General features: G+C 36.6%; 1 protein-coding gene across 10 annotated transcripts in view; it reads left to right on the top strand.

Annotated features, from left to right (window-relative positions):
- Positions 1–1,627: 1,627 nt before the first annotated feature.
- The window catches only part of PIP5K1B (phosphatidylinositol-4-phosphate 5-kinase type 1 beta), a 77,576-nt gene continuing 57,668 nt past the window's right edge, over positions 1,628–21,535 (top strand). Inside the window, exon 1 of one of the 10 annotated variants that reach the window (XM_034410280.2) lies at positions 1,628–2,164. The gene's annotated coding sequence lies outside the window, so the exon portion shown is untranslated. Of the gene's footprint in view, positions 2,165–2,202; positions 3,200–13,497; positions 13,610–21,535 lie in introns of those variants that run through there. The other 9 variants (XM_087886170.1, XM_034410279.3, XM_087886168.1 and 6 more) reach the window with 9 other exon arrangements.

Genomic DNA, 21,535 nt, shown 5'->3' with positions numbered 1-21,535 from the left:
TTTAAAAAAAAAGTTACCATCTTAACAACTAATGTAACAAATGGCTATCAATGAAAGTGTACAGAACTGTGTCAAAAGGAGAAATTATCTTCTACAACAGTGTGTTTTGTCTATAAAACCATGTATTAATTTCTAAAAATCCATATATGTAAGGCAAGGAGCCTCTTGGGGTCAAAATGGATAAAAGAAACTAAAAAGAACAATTTATATTCTATTTAGAACTTCCCCTTGCACTTATCTTTAATTGCTTTTCCTCAGCTCTATGACAGCAAGAACAAAGTCCAATTATGATAAGAAGCACAAACCTATTGAGTAAAGCTTATTAGAATTACTAGAGGCTGATCACTAGAAATAATTACTAAACAACAAATACCCTTGTGGAATCAATGTTAGTGCTAGCTTGTTTCAAGAGGTAACTTAAGGAGCATATATGGCATTTAAATCCAAACATGCATACTTATTTAGTGTAAATCACTACTTACTTCATAGCTCTCAGGTTCTGTTATTCTGATGCAATAAGAATCTGCAAATGCTGCCTAAAATTGCTGAATTTGTATTTTGTGTTAAAACTATGCTTCATATTTTACTCCAAAGCAAGATCAATAGGAGCAGTTTTGTCTTCCTCCTTTAGGGAGGAAATTTGCCAATATTCCCTAAAAGGTCTCTCTTCTACTTTTCTGAAGCTATTGTATATTTATTTTATATCTGTATCTGTGATCTGTGTGTGTGTGTGTGTACCCTGTACTAGGATTTCTCACAATACTTTGGAATTAGGCTATACTGCAATCATTATGGTGAATTTTAAACCATGGTTTATAAGTGGCTTAGCCAATGTGTATACAGGGTTTATAGTAGGCCCCAACCCAAATTGTCACATTGAGAGAACTGCGCAAAGCCTTACTACATTGCTTTAAAATGCATTTATTGATGCTTGGAATTGAAATTCAGAATAACCATTGTAAAGATCTCTTACTTTAATGCAACCTATTTGGATGGTATAACTTCTGAATATTTATAAAAAAAAATTCAAAATGATTAAATACTGAATATACACAATTCAAAGCATATATGCAAAAGGAAAATAAGGTACAAGTCACAATCTCCTAGCATTTTACTTTAGAGGGTGGGAGTACTAAAGGTGGCTTAAGGCATCTATTTTGAAAGAACAGTTTGCCACCATTTTTTTGCTATATAGACCAAGTGATCTAAAGACAATATAGGTTGTGATTTACCTGTTCAGGTGCAAAAACTAACCAAGTCATATGACCAACCTTGTACATTATCCTTCCTGTTTACTAGATTTTAGAGGTGTCTTTTTTATTACCGTTTTTATGATAGCTATGACCTTCGGTTTCAGTACCAAAATCCAGATTGCTCACAGGATGTTTAGATCTTGAGCAAGCCATTATTAAAGCATTGAAGAAAAAAAAAACGTGGCAGCTAAAATAGATTACATAAAAAAATCACAATTTGTATCTTTGAAGGGTTCCTAAAAGGGCATTTGCTTCATCCCAGATTTTCAAGATTTGATTCTTTTCAAAGAGATGCAAAGAGAGGCTCTTCTTCCTTTCACCCCCAAATCCTATCTGAAGTGTGGGGCTGAAGAAGAAAAAAAACCATTTTTCCCAGGGGCTCATGTTAGAGCAAGATTGCTTATAGCTTTTGAAAATTCATGGGAAGGCTTACAAATGGCATCCTACAAACCAATGCTTTCCATGCCGAATACTAAATGTCAGCCTCTTGAGTCCTAACTTTGGAGAAGCAGAATTGTGAAGAATTAAAAAAAAATGGTTAATAACTCAAGAAAATTGGTTAAGATAATTGCGCCAATTAAACTGTTCAGGTCCTCAAAACAAAAAGTTAAGATCTCTCTCTCACACACACACACTTTGAGGGAGTGTGTGTGAGAGAGAGAGAGAGAGAGTGAGAGAGAAAATAGATGTATGAAAAGATACACTGGAGGAAATGGACTAAAGGTTGAGGCATCACAAATTTTGCTCGCCTTCAAGATACCATTGTGGATTTTACAAGTAAGCAATCATGGGAGAGCACAGAGTCCACCTCCGAGACTGCGCGGAGAGGAGAGATCAAGTTGGACTCAACAATTTCCTCAACCCGAAGCCGGATCAAACTGACAGGCCACGGTCGGAGTGGGACCTCCCAGGTAAACCTTTGGCGCGTGAAAGGCGGGGAGCCGAGAGAGGACGAGAACCGGAGGCGACGCCAAAGAAAGTGAAGGGGGGTGGGGGGGGGTGCGCGAGGAAGAGCCTCGGTGCGGCCGCCGGGCCACGGGAAGGGCCTAAGACGGCCGCTTAGTTTTGGGTCGCTGGCTTCTGGCTTTTCCTTCCTTCTTTCCTTCCCTCCCTCCAGCCCAGATTGGGAGCTGGCAAGGAGGAAAAGAGCACGAGGCCCGCCGAGGCTTTTTCGCTGAGCTTCGAGGAGGCGGGCTGGCGGGCGGCTCTGGCTTCTACGTGGTGGAGATTTCTCCCCATAACAGGGCCGGAGGAAAAAAGGGAAGCCCAGCTCGGGACTTGGCGTCGGGAGGAGGAGGAGGAGGAGGAGGAAGAAGAGGAGGAGGAGGAAGCGGCGGGTGCTGCAACCTGGCGAACAAACCGGTCGCGTGCCCGTCGGGAGGCGCTGCTGCCCTGCGGCGCAGAGGCGCAACTGGGGCAGGAGCGCGGACGCCCCGGGCTGAGCCGAGCTCGAGAGCGCCAGGCAATTGGCTCTTGCCGCCGCCGCAGCTTAGTCCCTCCCGCGCCGGATTGCCTCGGAGTCCGGCTCGGCTTTTTGGAACCTCGTCGCCTGCGGCAAGCCCGGTTTCTCGGTCGCTGGAGGTGGGTGTGCGGGAGACTCCGGCTGCCGGAGGAGGAGGAGGAGGCCTTTCTCCGAGCTGCCCACGGAACCCGAGCCTGGCCTGCTGGGGAGCTGCGTGGTGAGGGGAGGAGTGGGGTGGGGAGGGGGGAGGACGGGTTGGCGCCAAGGAGAAGCGGGGAGGCTCATTGGTGAAGGTGGAGGTTGCGCGGCCAAGGGGAGACATGGCTTCAGCCGCGGCGGTGGTTGGAAGGGCTCTTGCACCCGTGGCCAGCTCCAGCCCTGGCTTTCCCGAACAGGTGGAGGGAGGCTGTTGTCTTTAATCCACAGCCTTCGCCGAATGACCCCCCCCCCACACACCCTTCACGCAACTCCCGACCAATAAGAGGTAGGAAATGGGGAAGGGGCGACGGTCGAGACCCTTCTCGTTCAGCACCTCAGGATGTGTGGGGCTGGTCGCCTTATCGCTCGCCGCGCTTTTCAAAGTGGCCGGTTGGGGGGCGGCCGAAGGGGTAGACGAGTCCACGGCTCGGGGAAGTTGTTGCGATGGGTGATTTTATATATATATATATATATGTCGAAGAAATGTTCTGGAACAATCATTGCCCGGGCTTATAAGCACGCCACGATTTGTATTCCAACACCCCTCTTCCCTTCCCCCCCCCACCCCGACCCCCCAAAAAAGATCAGGAAGAAAAGTACTTCGTGCAGATTCTGTAGGTGTCCTTTAACGAGGGAGAAGGACACGAGCTGGGTTGGCTTGCCTGAAAGAATCCGAGCGTTTAATGTCCTTTCTTTCACAACCCTTCCAGTTTTGCCTTCTGGTGATTGAGCATCCTGTTATGGAGAAGAGCAACAGTTAGACTTCTCTGTTGAGGCTAGGCCGGTGCCTGCTATGCATGGTGTTGGTTCTTTTTGGTTTCTTCAAGCTTGTAAGGTCAGGAATCTTTTCTAAAACTTGTAAAGGGATTAATTGCTCCCTGGGTTTGTGCTTTGTTCCAGTAGTAGAATGTGCTAACTTGGAAATCCCATTGAGTTTTAAGGACAGGATCAAGATTAGAGGTTTGGGTGTTAAATTTTTTTGAGTGCTGGGAGGAGGGAGCAACTGCTTATAATTGAAAGGGCACTTGAATCTAAAGGGTATAAATATATTTACAAAATAACTGCTGGACCTTTTGCTGGAATTCATAAGACATAAAATATAACTGAATCTGTTATCTGAAATGGATGATTGGGAGGAGAATTAGAAATTATTCTACTAGATAAAGGAATTTAGGATTGAAACATTCAGGTGATTTTTCTGGACTAAAGGAGGGATATCAGTTTCACAAGGTTGGGTTTAAAAATGAAATGATGCAATACTAATATAAACATACTTTGATATTATGCAAATGTCCTGTTCTGGAAGGAAGCTTTTTGCTCAATATATGAAGATTGTATTGCATTATCACAAGATTGTTTACCTAAAATAGCATTGCTTCCTGGAACCAATAGCTAGTGCTGAATTCTGGCTATTGCAGGTGAGTTTTTTATTTCAGTATATGCAAACACACCTTTGTGTATTTGCTCTGCATACCTTTGTGTAATAACATTTCTCCATTAAGCAGAAACTTAGGTGAAAAAATGGGAACAAAAATGGATGCTATTTATTCTCCTTTCATTGCTCCAACTTTTGTAAATGTTGGGTTAGATTCCTGCATTAACTGTAGTTATCTCATATTAAAATATAAAACATTCAGACATGAGAGATTTAATTATTTTATCAAAGGTATGATATTAAGCCACAGATTGGCCCATACAAATGCATTTAACCTTCCCGGGAGTCTCTCAGTCCATAATTGTTAGTAATCCAGAGGATTTTATTTCTTAAATTCACTGTGTTTTGGTATTGGAACTGTTTCATATCTCAACCTGGCCAAAATATATTAATAATGAAATAAACAATATAGTATACAAATACTAATATATCTTATTAAGTTATCATTCATCTAGACATTAAGCAGATCCATGATTATGCAAAACAATTCATCTAGACTTGAAGCAAGGACTGGAAATGTGTGAACCTAGGAAGGGGCTAGACTCTCATAATGTAAAATAGTAGCTTAATGTTAATTTCTATACAGCTTTTTTAAGTTGTGAAAACCAAAAATCAAATGCCAAAACAAAAACACAAGATTTGTTCCTCAGTCCTTATGCTGAAGAGCTATGCTGGAGGAGAAATACTCTAAATATTTAGGGCTTCAGTTCTCACTGTCCTAATCAGTTGCAACAAATAGTGAAATGGACTAGACATTTGATTCTTATATTAATTTGTACCAAGGATCTTTCTTAATTGGAATGTAAGATTTTTGAATGCATCATAAGTTTGAATCCTTGCAGTCTGGTTCCCCCCCCCCATTACTGCTCAGTAGTGAGGTTTATGTGACTTCCCTCTCTTTTTGCATTGCATAATTGGAAAAAAGAACTATGCCTGGGTTTCTTTGGGTAGTGCCTTAACAAAAATATTAAAGGTCAATGCAGTTATCTTTTAATCTTTTCACAAAATCAAAATGATAAACAGCTGTAATAAATTATTTGTACCCTGTCTTATAAGATGTGGCCAAAAAATAGCTTTTCCAATGGATTACTTTCATCTTTTTCTTTCACCAATACTTGAGAATGCACTTATTTCTCTACCATTCTCTAAATTCATCCATGGATTTAGAAATTTCTTTCATACATTCCAGTATAATCCTTTACATGTTTACCCAGGAATAAGTTCCTTTAAGAGTGCATAGGATTAAAGCCGGCAATTATTTTCCTATAATCACTGAAGATGTTATGAAAATACAAGCATTGCCAAAAACAATTGGTACATTTCTTCTATTATACTCATTTTGTATCTGCTAAAAAATGCTTTGCATTATCTATTGTGTGATGCTGCATATGAAACTTCTGGATAGAAAATACTTATTTCAGTCAATAGCTGTGTAAAACCATTTACGTCTTATAAAACAAAGTAGGGAAAGTATGTAGAGCATGAATTCTGAAATTCTTTCCGAACTCTCTTCCAAAGGCCATAAGAGGCACTGTATTCTGCATAATGAATAATGCGTTCAATTTTTCTGAATTTTTCCTTTGTGTTACATCTGTGTGTATATAGGGAAACATAGAGAGGATTACTATACTGTAGTACAGTAATCCATTCTGGGTCACATGGCCAGTAAAGAGTGCTTACAATGATGGAGTCATCAATGTTCTGCAACGCTTTCCACCTGCCTCTCTCATAGGGATGCACTGTAGGGAATTTTTCAGGATTTTTTCTCCATAGCTTCCACCAAGATTTTGTTTATTTTGAAACCTACATTTTCTTCGGCAGTGTCTCCACTATACTGTACTGTACTCTGTACTTTGTCCTACTCTATTCAGTTATAATAATACTGATAGACAGACAAGTGGGTAGATTAAGTCTCAGCCTCTTTACCTTGAAAGTTGCTGTACAAATAGTCCTCATAACAGTTCATTTAGTGACTATTCAAAATTACAACAGCACTGAAAAAAGTGACTTGTGACCGTTTTTCATACTTATGACCATTACAGCATCTCCATGATCATGTGATCAAAATTCAGATGCTGGCAATTGACTCATATTTATAACAGGTGCCGTGTTATCAGGGTCATGTGATCAACTTTTGCGACCTTCTGAAAAGCAAATGTTACTAATTTAACAAGTGCACTGATTAACAACTGTAGCAAGAAGGGTTGTAAAATGGGGAAAAACTTACTTAACAAATGTCTTGCTACATAAATTTTGGGCTTGATTGCGGTTGTAAGTCAAGGACTATCTGTATATCCTACAAGTTTTTTCATCAATGGAGTTTGTCAGTTAAACTTTCATGGTAGGAAATATCCATTAAAAAACATCTTCGGTTGTTTCACCTGTAGGACACCTTTTGAAGGGCAATGTATTACTACTGTATAGAAGTAGTGCTGTTCTACTATGATGATGTTTGTCATAAAATAATCAAGAGATTAAAACATTTATTTTATTTTAAAACTTTGGAGACTGTTCAGAATTTATAACCAAAAATGTTTTTTTCAAGAAACCTGAAAATGTGGTATTTTAGTAACCTGAGTTGCATAAACTTAAACATGATGACTAAGGAAGTGTAGGAAATATGGGTTTGACTGGAACAAATTCCTAGTTCTTTTTTTCCTTGGGTTACTACTGAATCTGTTTTCATGTGGCACACAGATAAGCAGCATAGCACACAAACATCAGCTCAATGATTGTCTAACTTTGTTGATGGACACAAAATCTATTTTTGCTTTCATCTGTTAAATTGTATATGTTTCAGAAAAAATGATACGTTTTATTTAATTTTTGCTAGATGTAACCTTACATTTTGTATATTTTCTTCAGTTTTCTTCAATTTATGCTTTTATATCGTCCTGGCCAATAGTGAAAATAATGAAATAATGCTATTGACATTTTATCATCATGACTACAAACAGGTATTTATAGGGGTTTTAAAGAAAAATACACACTCTAACCTTTTGTTTTATTTGCTAGCTCATTTTCCAATGTTTTTTAATAAAACAATAGCAATTAGTAAGCCTAATTAACTGGCATTTTCAATAGGATCAAATTTGATCCACTGATTATGTGCCATTTGAGCTGGTGTTGACTCTTAGCGACCATACAGATAGATTTTCTCCATGGCAATCTGTCCCTAACCTGGTCTTAATGGTTATCCTCTTTTCTTGCCACTTCCTTGGTATTAGAATCTTCTGTACTGAACTAGAATTTTCTGTGTCCCAAGCATTGGGTCAAAATTAGAAAATCTAAAACCCAAGATAATGCCAAATATGCTTATTCAGAAACTGATTTTTCTGAGTCAAAATGCCTTTGGCTGCAGATTGATTATTTATATGCTGTGTGCTTGAACGAGTCTTTTCCAGGGGTAAAATGCTCCCAGTTCGGACCGGATCGTCCAATCTGGTAGCGATGACGGCTGGTGGTTTGGAGAACCGGTAGCAAAAATCCCTGCCCACCCCCCCATGCCTAGCTGAGTCGCGCGATCATCAGAGGGTTTTTTTTTTACTTTTAAAAGCATTTTTTCTTTGGCTGAAAAAATGCTTTTAAAAGTAAAGAAAAAAGCTTCTGATGATCGTGCGGCTCAGCTGGGATCGTCAGAGCCTTTTAAAAGCATTTTTTCTACAACCTCTTCAGCGGTTGTAGAAAAAATGCTTTTAAAAGGCTCTGACGATCCCAGCTGAGTTGCCTGATCGTCAGAGCCTTTTAAAAGCATTTTTTTACAATCTCTTTGACCGAAGAGGTTGTAGAAAAAATGCTTTTAAAAATAAAAAAAAGAGAAAAAGTTGGCCACATCCACCCAGTCACATTACCCCCACTAAACCACACCCACACAACCGGTAGTAACAAATTTTACATTTCACCACTGGTCTTTTCCCATGTCTTGAGATCAGGGTGGATTTGATTTAAATCAAATCAATTTAAATCAGGATTTAAATCACTAGTAAAAAGTCTTGATTTAAATCAACTCGATTTAAATCATAATTTTTAAAGGGCAACTGTCATCTCTGTCCTGCAGCGACTCCTCCTCTGACCCGCTGCTGACTCACCAACAGTCCCAATATTGCAGAATATACAGCCTCATGCTACATAACTAAGCTCCATTTCATGCTGAATAAACTAAATTATTAATGTATCTTAAATAGAAAACTATCTTTAGATAGATTTTTACTCCCAAACTATTTTATTGAAATAAATTTGATAAAAATAAAAAAATCCAATTTAATTTTTTTTTAAATAAAAAAAAAACATTGATTTTTATCCACCCTGCTTGAGATATAATTTTGAGTGAAAACATGTCATTCCAGTTGCAATTGTATGTGTGTTTATTTGAGGATCATTTATATTAAACTTGGCTGTCTTTATTTACATATAAATGAGAGAAAAGCTTGAATTGCTGTTGTGGGACATTTATTATTGAACTATTTTTTTTCTGCAAAGTTGTGATGGAAACTATTTCAGTGTTCACCACAGCTACATGAAAAGTTTGGCTTTTATTTGTATTGGAAGTCAGTTCTTTTCAACGAATGTTTGAATGCACCTGCATTTTTTTAAAGTAATGAAAGAAAGGCAGAGGATACAGAACTGTGTAAAATACAAATGTTAAATACTTTGAAATGGCCATGAAAAATTTGTTCCAGCCTAATTTTGTATAGTTTCAAGCACTGCTCCGTCTCTTTAAAAGTTGCATGTCCAGTCTTACTTTCTGGACAATTATTCTGGGAATCATATATTTTATCAGTTGCATGTGACAGAGGTAGAGAAAGGGTGGGTGTCAGACAGTGGTGGGTTGCTCCTGATTCTGTCCGGTTCTTGAGAACCAGTAGTTAAAGCGACAGGAGGCTCTGCCCATCCGCCCGGACATCATAAAGTATGATCTGCGCATGCGCAGAAGTGTGCGCGCTCCCATTGCGAACCGGTAGTAAATGTAAGTAGAACCCACTCCTGTATGTAATCATGTATAGCCATCAGCTCTGATTCCACTAACTAGGTAATCTTGAGGTTATGACCAGTATAGCAGCAAAGAGTAATTATTCTTGGTCCTCAAAGTTAACGGCTGTTGCAGCACCCTTGTGGTCATGTGATCACAATTCAAGGGCTTGGCAACTGCCTGCACTTAAAACTGCAGAAATACTTTAGTTTCCCCTCTTGCCTATCTGCCCCCATCTCTGCCCTTTTGACGGCTTTGCATTCGGTTGGCCCTGCCATCCCTGCCTGGTTTGTTGCTCCCCATATGACCTTTGAAAAGCTTCTGAAGCTTCCAGAAATCTCAGGAGAGGATCACCTGCAATTCAGACAAGGCTATATGCAATTTGGATAAGGGGTGGGCACAGTCCGAGGAAGAAGGCCTGACACAACCAGCAGCTGCTTCTTGAGAGCCAGGTAGGATAGGCTTTTTCAGCAGTGGCAGGAAGAAGATGGTGAAAGTCAGCTGCAGGCAGCAAGGACTGGAGGGGTGGCAAGGCTGGCAGGGACAGTAGGGTTGGTGAGCATTGCATGGCAAGGCTGGCAGGGCCAGGGCACACAGAATGGCAAAGCCAGCAAGGCAAGCAGGGGCAACAGGGCCAGAGGATACCAGGGTGAGTGGATAGTAGGGTGACAAGTTCAGCAGAAGTGCAAGCTAGCCAAAAGAGCACAGATACGGGAGTGCAAGTGAGGTGAGTTGTAGACAAGATACTCCCTTACCTTATCAATGCTTTGGGGATGGGAGGAACTGAGCCCAGAGTGGCTTGGATCAAGATGGGTCCTTTGCTAATAAAGATCAGTTGGATATGGTTAACAATGGCAACCAGGACTTGCTGTTGCTAAATCATGTGATGTCACACTTTATATCTGCATCACTTAGTGACAGAAATTCCAGTCCCAATTGCCAGCATAACTCAACAGCTACCTGTGTGGTTGATAGTTACTAATTGGTAACTCTTTTGCATAAAAGAGTCATACTTTACAGGAATGTTTTTTCTTTATCTCTGTTCTAAATTTTGCTTAATTTTGTTCCCACATATGATAACATTGTTTGCCAAGGTGTGGAACTATGATCTCAACATTAGTTCTTGGGCCCTAAGTTCTCCATTGTTAGCATTTGCTCTAGATATACCTGACCAGCTTGAGTTATGTTCGATATAAGACTTATAATTTATTTTTTCAAGAGTAAGATAAATTCAAGTAGAACGGAGAAAATGTTGTCTCCTTAAGTCAGTGCTTTCCAAACCTGGGTGAATTATTCAAAACTGGGTAAAATTGGTTTTTCTTTCATTAATAACACACAAAATTATTACTCAATCATAATGGGAACATTTACATTGACTTAAGGTGTTTTACCTAGATTGGGTAAGAAGGACTTTCGGATAAGCTGTTTGATAAGGAAAAACTTTGGGAAGCTCTGCCTTAAGTAATATAGATGTCAAGTCAAACTTAGGATTCTAAGTTAAACATAATTATGGAAGCAAAAAATTAAGAAGAAATGGAAAATGGTAACTTGCTGGTTAACTTTAACTCAGCTACCAAATGAGGGGTTTTTTTCTTTAATACATAAAGGACATGTTGTCTGGCCAGCCTCCAGAAATAGAATTATATTTTTTCAAAGAAGAGAGGAAATAGTAAGCGTGTCAGTGAGAAAGATGTGAAAGTATACATGATCTGATAAGTTTAAGGAAATGATGTATAATTTTGGCTTTAAAACCAGAATGAGCAACCTGTAGTCATGGGCCCTGAGTACTTGCAGTATGTACCAGGAACATTTAGCAGCAAAAATGATAAGAGCATGATTTTTCTCAGTGCTTTCTAAAATAAGGGACAAACGTGCAGCAAGATTTAATGCACTTGTTTTTCTTCTGAGACTCCACATTCTCTACTACCCACCCACCCCAAATTTCATCTTGTCCATGCTGTTAACCTCATTTTTTCACTAGCCACGAGCCTTGCTACACTAGGAAGCAGAAATATTTAAAAATGAAAGCGAAAAACCGGAAGCTTTAAAGTCTCCTTCATAAAGCAAAAGACCTTCTAACTTCAAGTCTGTGTTAAATCATAGTTGTATATAATTAGCAGAAATGGAAGGATTATCGAAAGGGAAGTGACAGCTTTGAAAAAATTATCAGTTTTGTTTGCCACCTAATTGGTAACCAAGATATTGTAATGGAAAAAACAATCAGCAGTATTTGCATATCTCTGATCCAGAAGTGGCCATTTAACTGTAGGTTTATTATTGCTGTTTATTAATCATATTTCATTAAAAAAAGTCATGGCAAATGATGGTCATATTTTAAAAATCATGAGAAAAATCAATAAATGCAGAAAAATGTAAATAAATCATAAATATATCAGTAAAACCTAACTTCCCATATTGACTCACTTCTCATTTTGTGTTAAAATATGGTCCCACATTGGGGCTTGTTTGATTTTGGTACTTGTACTCCAAGCTAATTACAGCACTGAGTTACAAACCCTTACCTTAAACTTGTTAATAATACTCTAATATTTTCCAGCTGTAGAAAGAATCTATATATTTTTATTAGTTTATAATATAGCATACAAAGAAAATACAAAAGTAAATAGTAAAAAGTAAAAAGTAAATAGGGAAGGGGGAAGGGAAGAGAAAAGGGGGGGAAAGCAATGGGAAAAATAAAATAAAAAAGGCATTGACTTTTGACCCCTTGGTGCAGTAGAATAAGACATTAATATCAAACCTCAACTTTTTACTTTTACATAATAATATAAACTGGTCATTTCTATAACAACAAATTTATCTAATAATCTAATAATCTAATAAACCCAAAATCAAAGTTTCATTCTTTTTCCACCTCAAGCACAAAGTCCAGAAGTGGTTTCCAAGTAGAAATAAAAGTATTTGTATTTTTTCTTTGATCAAAATATTTATCTATTTATCCATCTCTGCTAACTCCATCAATTTTTGCAGCCATTCATCCATTGTGGGGATCGAGGTGACCTTCCATTTCTGTGCATAAAGTAGTCTTGCTGATGTCAACATACATAACAACAAAATTCCGAATTTTTTTCCGAAGTCTTTTTCCATTGAACCCAAAAGAAATATTTCTGGTTTCTTTCTATATTCACTTTAAGAATTTTCTGTATTAAGATATGAATCTTACTCCTACTCATTTTAAACACCTTTATACATTCTTGACAACTCATCTGGAGTTAAATACCAATGATACATAGAAATTATCTTTTATAGTTTAATGTAAATTTTAAACCTTTATTCCATGTATTCTCCCATTTTCAATCATTACATATATATTTGCATCATCTTTCTATTGATTAGTTGTACCAGAAATCCATTCCAGTAAGGCACTGCTTACAGGTCCTTGAGTTATAATCAATTGCTTAACAACCATTTGAAATTATGATGGACCCTGAAAATGGGACTTGTAAATTGGGGCTTAAGTACTGTCATAAGTCAAAGACTACCTATATGTTCTTGTTCTTGATATTTATTATTCTATCTGGAGAGTATTTTATACAGGAAAATCATTATGTATGAAATAGCCTTGGGACATGGTTAAACTTTTTTTCTTATGTTAAGCCTACTTTTAACAAACTATGAATGAGGTCTCTTTCTACAAAACAGTCCTGGGAGAAGGAAATAGGGAAACTAATGATTCTATTTAACTATTTTATTTAAAAAATAATTATAACTAGGAAATAACTCATTAGTCTTTGACTAACAACAGTTCAAAGTTACAGTGGCACTGGAAAAAGTGACTTATGACCATTTTTCACACTTACGACCATTGCAGCATCCCCATGATCACATGATCAAAATTCAGATGCTTGGCAACTGGTTCACATCATTTATGACGGTTGCAATGTCCCAGGGTCATGTGATCCCCTTCTGTGACCTTATGACAAGCAAAATCAATGGAGAAGCTAGATACACTTAACCATGTTACTAACTTAACAAATGCAATGATTCACTTAACAACTGTGGCAAGAAAAGTCATAAAATGGGGCAAATTCACTTAACAAACGTTTCACTTAGCCACATACATTTTGGGCTCAATAGCAGTCATAACTCGAGGACTACTATATGCATCAGTGTTTGAGGAATCTCAAACATACTTGAACAAATCTGTTTATTTCTTCTTCAGTAGTTTCCTGAATAGGTGCTCCTGGAAAGTTAATATCTCATTAGTGTCCGATTTCCCTCAAGAAAAAGATGTCTCTTGAATCGTCTACCTGAAATGGATGCAGTTTGCCATTGTAAGTTATAAATTTGCATTCATACCAGTTTCAGATAGGCCTGTATTGTTGGATATATTTATTTTAAGGTTTTGAACTGAACTTAATAAAAATTGTATTTGCTTTTGTAGCCTTTTGGGATTTTTGTTAATGTTTACCTTAATGGTAGAGCCTTGCTATTGTTATGGATACTTAAAAGCTCTAAATGCTTAAATTCCTGGTTATTACTTTATTTTCATTTAGGTTCTGCCTATGAAATAGACCTTAAATGGAAATTTAAAGAAAACCTTATGTAACAATGGATTTATTTTATAATTTCACAAGATGATTTCCAATGCTGTATGTATGTTATTTCATATTCATGAGGCTTACAGTATATGAGTACATGCAAAATTCAGGTTATTTCAAAATAAAATTTCAGTTTTTTTAAATTGTGTATAAGATGGGCACATGGGGTTGTCTCTAAGAATAGCACTTGCTATGCATGGTATTAACTGTATGAAATTGTCTATATTTTTAAACAAGTCCTACCATTATCAGTATCAAATTGTGTAACTTGGGTAATACCATCTCTACACTAGTCTGATTTCTTAAGAGAAGTAGAAATCTTCCACTATCATGTTTAACAAGCTTGAACTGAGACCTTTTCAAATTACAGTTTCCTCAAACACTGAATATATGTGGGAATGGAACAGTGTGTGCTTTCTGTGTTACTATTTTATAATTTGTTTCTGGCAAAGCTGTAACTAGCATTTCTAGATCCTGTTGCCGATACCAGCCAGTGAAAGATACAAATTTATTTGTTTTGTGATTTTATGAGATGCGATTGCAGCTCATAAATATGTACTAATTACTTTGATTTTTTTTATCTGCAATAACAGTTGAACTGTACTTACAGTTTAATAGTAACAACATGGAATGAATATGGCTTTGTATTCTCTGAAATTATTATTTTTTCCTCCCCAACATTTGAATGCTCACAGTTTTCAAATATGCACTAAAAAGAGCAGTTCTGGTTTTGAAGTAAAAAATGGGCAATACATTTGGTTCAATACATTGTTTAGCAGATTATTATTGATATTAGTTACAATAAAAACATAGCTGTCCATAATTATTCCAAAGAGGGTTAATAAAAGATGTGTCAGTAAAAATTTAAATGTGGGTATCCAAAGCAAAATGTTAGTATTCGTACCTTTCCTTGCTGTTGAATTAACAAAGTCTGGTACAGTTGTTTAACCTTTTCAAATCTTTATTATTAAATTTTAACAATAGATGTACCAATTATCTGCACAAGGTATTTTTCTAAACAAAAAACTAACTTTTTTGCTTATGATTTAATCTCTTACATCAGGGGTGTCAAACCCGTGTTGTCACGGCGGCGTCACGTGACATATCAGGACTTTTTCCCCCTTTGCTACATCAGGCACAGGTGTGGCCAGCACGTGATGCATCTGGCCTGCAGGCCATGAGTTTGACAGCCCTGTCTTACATGATCATAATCAATGTTATCTAATGCAAAATGCACAATGTGTAGCAATAGAGTTTAGCCTATCAAGTGAAGTGAAACCCTCTTTAAGGTGTGTAGACCCCTCTGGGTCTACACACCTTAATTCCACCTTTTGCCTTAGTAATTCTTGATGCTTACAGAAAGCTTCTCCTTACAGCCCCGGCATGCGAGAGAACTTCCACAACCTGTGCAGTTCTTACAAATTGAAAGGAAAAGAATAACTAAATTCCATAGCATCATCTTCTGGCCTTGTTTCTTTGAGGTGTGGAACTAGGAGAATCAACTCATTTTTTCTCCCTTCCTTTGGGAGAGAGGCCCAATTTGAGAGTCCAATTTGTGAGACCCAAGTCAAAACAATTTTTATAAAAATAAAAATCCAATTTTAGCTTTAACCAGTCACATATAAATCATTCACTAGCAAAGAATATAAAAATAAGGAATTGCAACTTCAATGAATTCCCAAGTAGTTCCATAGAATATATATATATATATAAAGGAAAGGAAAATGTACGTCTCTGAATAGAGATCTCAATATATTTGTTTCCTAGTGATGTAGGACATTGCTATAAAACGATTGTCAGTTACGTAAAACTCAGTTGTATAGTTTATACAGTGAACATAAATACAAGAGACAATAAAGCTTAAGCAGCAGTTCAAACAAAAATGTAAAAGTTAATATTGGCTGGTGTTATTTACCTATTGCTCGGAGCAAGTGAATTCCTAAAACAGGTCTTCTAGCTTCTCTGGAATTTTCCAGAGTCTTCTGGATAATAGCCTTTAATCCAGAATTTAGGACAATGTTACTTTTGTCCTCCACTTAATCTCAGTAAAGTACTAGGTACTTTACCTAATATTCAGTGTCTCTATTTGATTCCAAAAAGGCAACATTTTTAAGAGGGACACCTTGGGAGATTTGCCATTTATACATGACAGAGGCAGCATTTTTCTTTGGGAATGTGATAAACAGATGCTGATTGGCTATCTGTGAATATGAGGTGGGAGCTTTACAACCATCAACAGAGTTGGCAAATGATAAAATAAAACTAAAGTGTATGAGAAAATAATATTAATTAGATAAATGTTTATTTATAGGAGCATTTTCTTATTATAGTTTCTCTCGCATGCGAAGAGATCATAATTGGAACACCTACTTCCTCTTTTATCTAACTGAATCTGTTTACCTGTGATGAGGCAGGTCCAAGATAAAAGCTTCTTAGTCTCACCTTTTGTCAAAGAGAAACTAGATGATCGCTCGGTGCATTGCCAGCCTATTATAATTAGCAGAACTAATCTTTAAGCCAAAGAAGTGAATCTTTTGAAAGACCATTATTTTTTCTTTACATATAGCTCATATAATTATCTTATTACTTATGAAATTCTTTAAAATTATGTTATTTAAGATACGTTCCCAGGGAAGTGCATGTAAATAGCAACATAAACATAAGTATTATACTAAAATACTGTAATACAGTGCTGAAAAATTTGGAAAAAGAGGAAGGATTATTAAATTCTTTGCATGACAGCTACTTGCAATTTATATCATGTAGAAAAAATAGCATTCTAATTTAATAATATGAAGAAATAAAATAAAAGACCACATAGTCAACATAGGTACTGTATATAGTGAAATGTAGGAAAGTATATGCTTTGTTTGCTGGGATTTTACCGTGGTAATGTGTGAAATATAATTTCATAAATATATCATCTATTTAGCAATTCTCAGAAAGTGCTAATTATTAACTTATCTTAACTGCTGCTTAAAGTATATTTTAAAAATCAAATATTTACGAGTGTTTGCCCAGTACAGATAAAACTTTTTATTAATTCCCACCTATATACTGGTATAATTGTGAAAACTTTGTATAGGGTTGTCAAACATTTTTTAACTCTTATTATGTTTTTAAAAAATATTATTTTGTTAAAGATCTTGCCAGATAATTGATTCTTAAAGAAAAAACCCACTGTTTATTACTTGATAAAAGTTTTTTAAAAGAGTTCCAGGTGTTTACTTGATTCTTTATTATATTAGTATATGCTGACTGACTTTTTATTTGAGACTCACATTGCAAATTTTAATTGTACACATACTGTCCTTATTATAAATAATAAACATTAGAAAAACATTCCTCAACATTGTATAATACTGAACTATATCTGATTAAATAAGGAGAAATTTTCCATCATCAGGCTTTTTATCATGATTCTGTTGTTGAGTTAGTTTAATTCTGTTTTGCCAGGAGCAGAAAAATAGATATTTAACCTTTGTGGAGCACTATACTTTACAATTTGTACCTGTGTTTTATTCAAGGAGATCCTTCTGTAAGAAGCACATGCATTGTCTCCTATCTACTTATTTACGTTCATTTTAAAAAGATGTTATAATGCTCTCACATTTAGAGTGAGAGGGGAGAAATGCGGTTTATTTCAATATATTTTAAAAATTCACAGAGGTATTGTAGAAAATCCCATTTGCTTCTTAGTTTGCTATCATGTTGTAATTGCATGCTGGCCACCTAGTGCCTGAATTATAATCATGTGATTGTGGAGACATTGCAATGGAGCAGTTATAACTTTGAATGGTTGTTGAACCAGTGAGTGTTAAGTAAAATCGACCAAATAAGAGATACTGTAAGTTAACAGCCCCAACTATTTGGGCACCAGGGACTGGTTCCGTGGAGAGAGTTTTTTCCGTGGACCAGAGGGGGTGTGGTTCCATTTGCTGTCTGCATCCCGCAGATGGGGCTTTGCTTGTTTGTGTGGCCTGGTTTCTGGCATGCCACAGACCAGTCCCGGTTCACGGAGGGGGGATTGGGGACTCCTCCTGTAAGTGTTAGCTAATATTAAAATGATTTCAGAGAGCATCTGATGGAGAAATCCTTGTAATGTTTATATTGGACATATATAGCTATGTGTTTCTCTCTGCCAAGGAACCTACATAACATTTTTAAAGAATGTCAGCTTGTGCCCAGAACAGAATGAATTCCTTATTCACAGAGTTTAGTTATTCAGATGTTTTAATTGCATGATTTCTGTTAGTTGCTTTTTTTTTTGCTTTTTTTCAATCGTGTTCAACTCTTGGATACTACCTGGATAAGTCTGCAGTTTTCTTAGCAAGATTTTTCAGAAATGATTAGCCATTGCCTCTTTCCTAAAACTGAAATAAAGCCCAAGGTCACCCATCTGGCTTTGTGCCTAAGGTTTGACTAGAACACAGTCTCCTGTTTTGTAGCCTGATTCCTTAGCTACTACATCAACTGAGAGCCATTAACTATATATGTTCTGCCCTGATTGTACTGCATACGAGTTCTATTAACATAGGCTAATCTTTTGCTCCTGAACCTTAGATTTATATTAGATTTCTTTGAAGCATAGGACCCGCAGAGATTGGAAAGCAGTATGAGCACTTTTGATGCCCGTGGCCTCTCCTAATTCTTATGACAGTTTCTGTATCACGATTAAAAAGTACTATCTATATGCCCTAGTCAAAAGCATTGAAAGTTCTTTGAAACATTTGAGAACTCTGTAAAATCTGTTTGGTCGTAACAATAACATTACTAAAGATGAATGCCACAAGAAATCATAACTAAATCGAATTACTCTATGGGAGAAATAAAGGAAATATTGTTCTAAGAAAAAGAGGTGTGTGCAACTTAATGTGCACATCCTGAATTTACAAAGAGGAAGAGACTTTATAGAACCCAGCAATATTTCTTTCTGAATCAAAATACAAAAGATCTGGTGGCAATCTTATAATTCCCCTGTAAATTATAGGAGAAAATTTTAATGAATTGTGCTTTTTTCTAAACTGATTGTGACATTGATAAGAAAAATGAAAGAGATATTATGAAATTTATTAGAAAAAAGTGTTTTACACAAAATAGATGTCACAAGTACTGGATGAGATTTGGAGAAAATTCCATTGACTGCTGGATCAAATTACCGTATATGTAAAAGGCTTTCTGAGTGAAAGATAGTCAATGGAAACTCCATTTGAAAAATTACGGGTAATGTTTCGAAGTGCTTACTAGCCCTCCATCTGGAAGAACCAGCTCTTAAAAGATGCACATAGATACGTTATCTATTCTACCTATTTGGGCTGTATATTTTGCCCTAAAGGCCTAAAAACACGACCTGTTCTTAGCAAAAGAGCAGTTTTAATTCATTCTGTGTTTCCTTGTTTATTTAGATTTATGGAAAACATACAAGTCATTCCTTAGCTCATGACTGTACCATTGTATATTTTGCTTGTTTAATTTCATGGTGTATAAAATGCATACAATGAGGAAAGGATGCTATCTGTATTCAGTGTTTATATGTCTCATAGTCTTACACAGCTTTTATTCATAAAGACAGATTCAGCTTATAATATCTTTCCCTCTATTTTTTGTAAATATACTGTGAGAGTCAGCGTTCTTCTCAAAAGCTTCTGTGTGTCAGATGTATGTATAACACATATGTTTTACTCAGAGATAAAATCCTTTCAATAGATCCAATAGAAATTAAGAATTGTCTCTGGGGTAATTAATTCCTTATGAATGTTTTGTGAAATTGCCGGGCCTCTGTTCAACACGACAGGTAAGTTTTGCTTTTCCAAATTAAGGCTGCAAGGTTGAAATGGCTTTCATTTGGGCTTTCTTTGAGTTAAAGCTGCAAGGCTGAGAAGGTTTTAATTGGTTTAAATGAAAACACCAGGCTTATTTCAAGGGTGGTGTGGATTTTCATAAACAATATTTTCATTACAAAAAGGGCTGGGAGTATGAGAGTTTCTTCCTCCAGTTTCTCTGTGAGCACAGATATTTTTCTATGTTCTGTTAAGGAAAAAGTCATGGCCTATCATCTATTTCTGTTACTAAGCCATCCTGATATTGAGGGATATTTCGGTAGGTGCAATAACCCTGAGAATCTCTGGAAGCTGGAAGGACCAGAAGCTGCTGGTAGTGACTAGTTAAGCAGAGAGTAACACATGATGGAAGTGAGGGCAGAAGGGGTTCTGCAACACGTGGGAAGAAATCTACCTAGAAACTCAAAAGTAGAAAAAAAAAAAAACAGTGACAAACCACTTCTGTATTGTTGCCAAGCAAATTGCATGGAGATGGCTAAAACGTTTAGACCATCTTGAATGTCAGTTAATGAGACTGCCTAAATCAAAAAGCACTTCACTGGTTGCAGGGGAGGAAAATTGAACATTTATGAATACATCTGGAGCTGATAACCTAGCCAGACAAAACTACAAAGAAGGCTGATATTCTAGGTGACAATATAGAAAAATGAGCTCCGCGTTTTACAAGGAGAAATGCAATTGGAACTTGGAATATAAAAAATATACTCCAAAGAAGACTTGAAACTCTCCTAGCAGAAATGAAGTGCACTAAATTGGACGCTAATGGGTGTAGACAAATTGGGAGTATGTTTACCTGTAAGTATGTAATAATATTCAGGATAAAAGATGGTGGTATTCATAGTATGGTATAGTAATATATCCATAGTAGGTATTCACGGTATGAGATTGTGCAAAACAGTGGAATGGAAAGAATATTTACGGAGGACATTGCTGACTACATGGTCAATTCCAACCTAGGAAACAAGAGAATCATATATACAGCATTAGATTTAATGAATATCCAGTGGGTGGGAAGAAACATTTGCAGTTGATAGTGATTGGTTCTCCTTTGAATAGGCCATTGTTATTTAATCTTTTCTTCTCTCTTTACATGGAAACTAAAATATCACTTTAATCATGTACTGCAACATTCCATGCTTATAATCATCAGGCATTTTCTCAACTGTTCTAGCCATTTGGGGAAGGAGTGTTTCCTTAGTGACAGAGCACCTGTTTTCTGAATTCAGATTCAGTTTGAATTAGTGCTTGAATCATTGAAGAATCATTGCCTTTTGGAGCAAGTGATTTGGTTTGAACTAACAATAAAGTAGCTTTGAATATTCATATATGTTCTACATGGGATGAAAGCCAGTTAAAGAAGGTGTTGGATTCCTATCTCAAATCACAGAGCATGTTTTTGTGTTTAATCATATCCTATCTTGCAGTATTTAGTTTCAGTTGATAATGCCGAAGGTTATAACTTTTTATTTTTTTATCACTGTTTGTTGCCCTGTAGTCTTGGAGAAACACTCGGTATCAGTACATAAAGTATAAATACGTTTTAGTTTTTAAATATCTTCGTCCATTGTAACAATTATAATCAGTAGGTGACTTCCTGGAAAAAAATATTGTAGTACAGTGATTTAGTGTTCTATGCTTTGGGCATGATTATGATTTCTTTTTTATAATCCTTTAAATTGTATTTTTATTCTGATATCCACTGCTATTAAATTAGCCACATAATATTAAGAAAGATGAGGTGAAATGCTGCTGTTAAAGAAGAAGCAAGTCCTTATTTGTAAATTGTTTGTTTGAGAAATGTAGTTTAGAGATTTTGCAT

The sequence above is a fragment of the Pantherophis guttatus genome, chromosome 2 (genome assembly GCF_059756535.1).
Source record: "Pantherophis guttatus breed Tessera chromosome 2, ASM5975653v1, whole genome shotgun sequence".
Taxonomy (NCBI): Eukaryota; Metazoa; Chordata; class Lepidosauria; order Squamata; family Colubridae; genus Pantherophis; species Pantherophis guttatus.
This window is presented reverse-complemented; position numbering and strand designations above follow the sequence as displayed.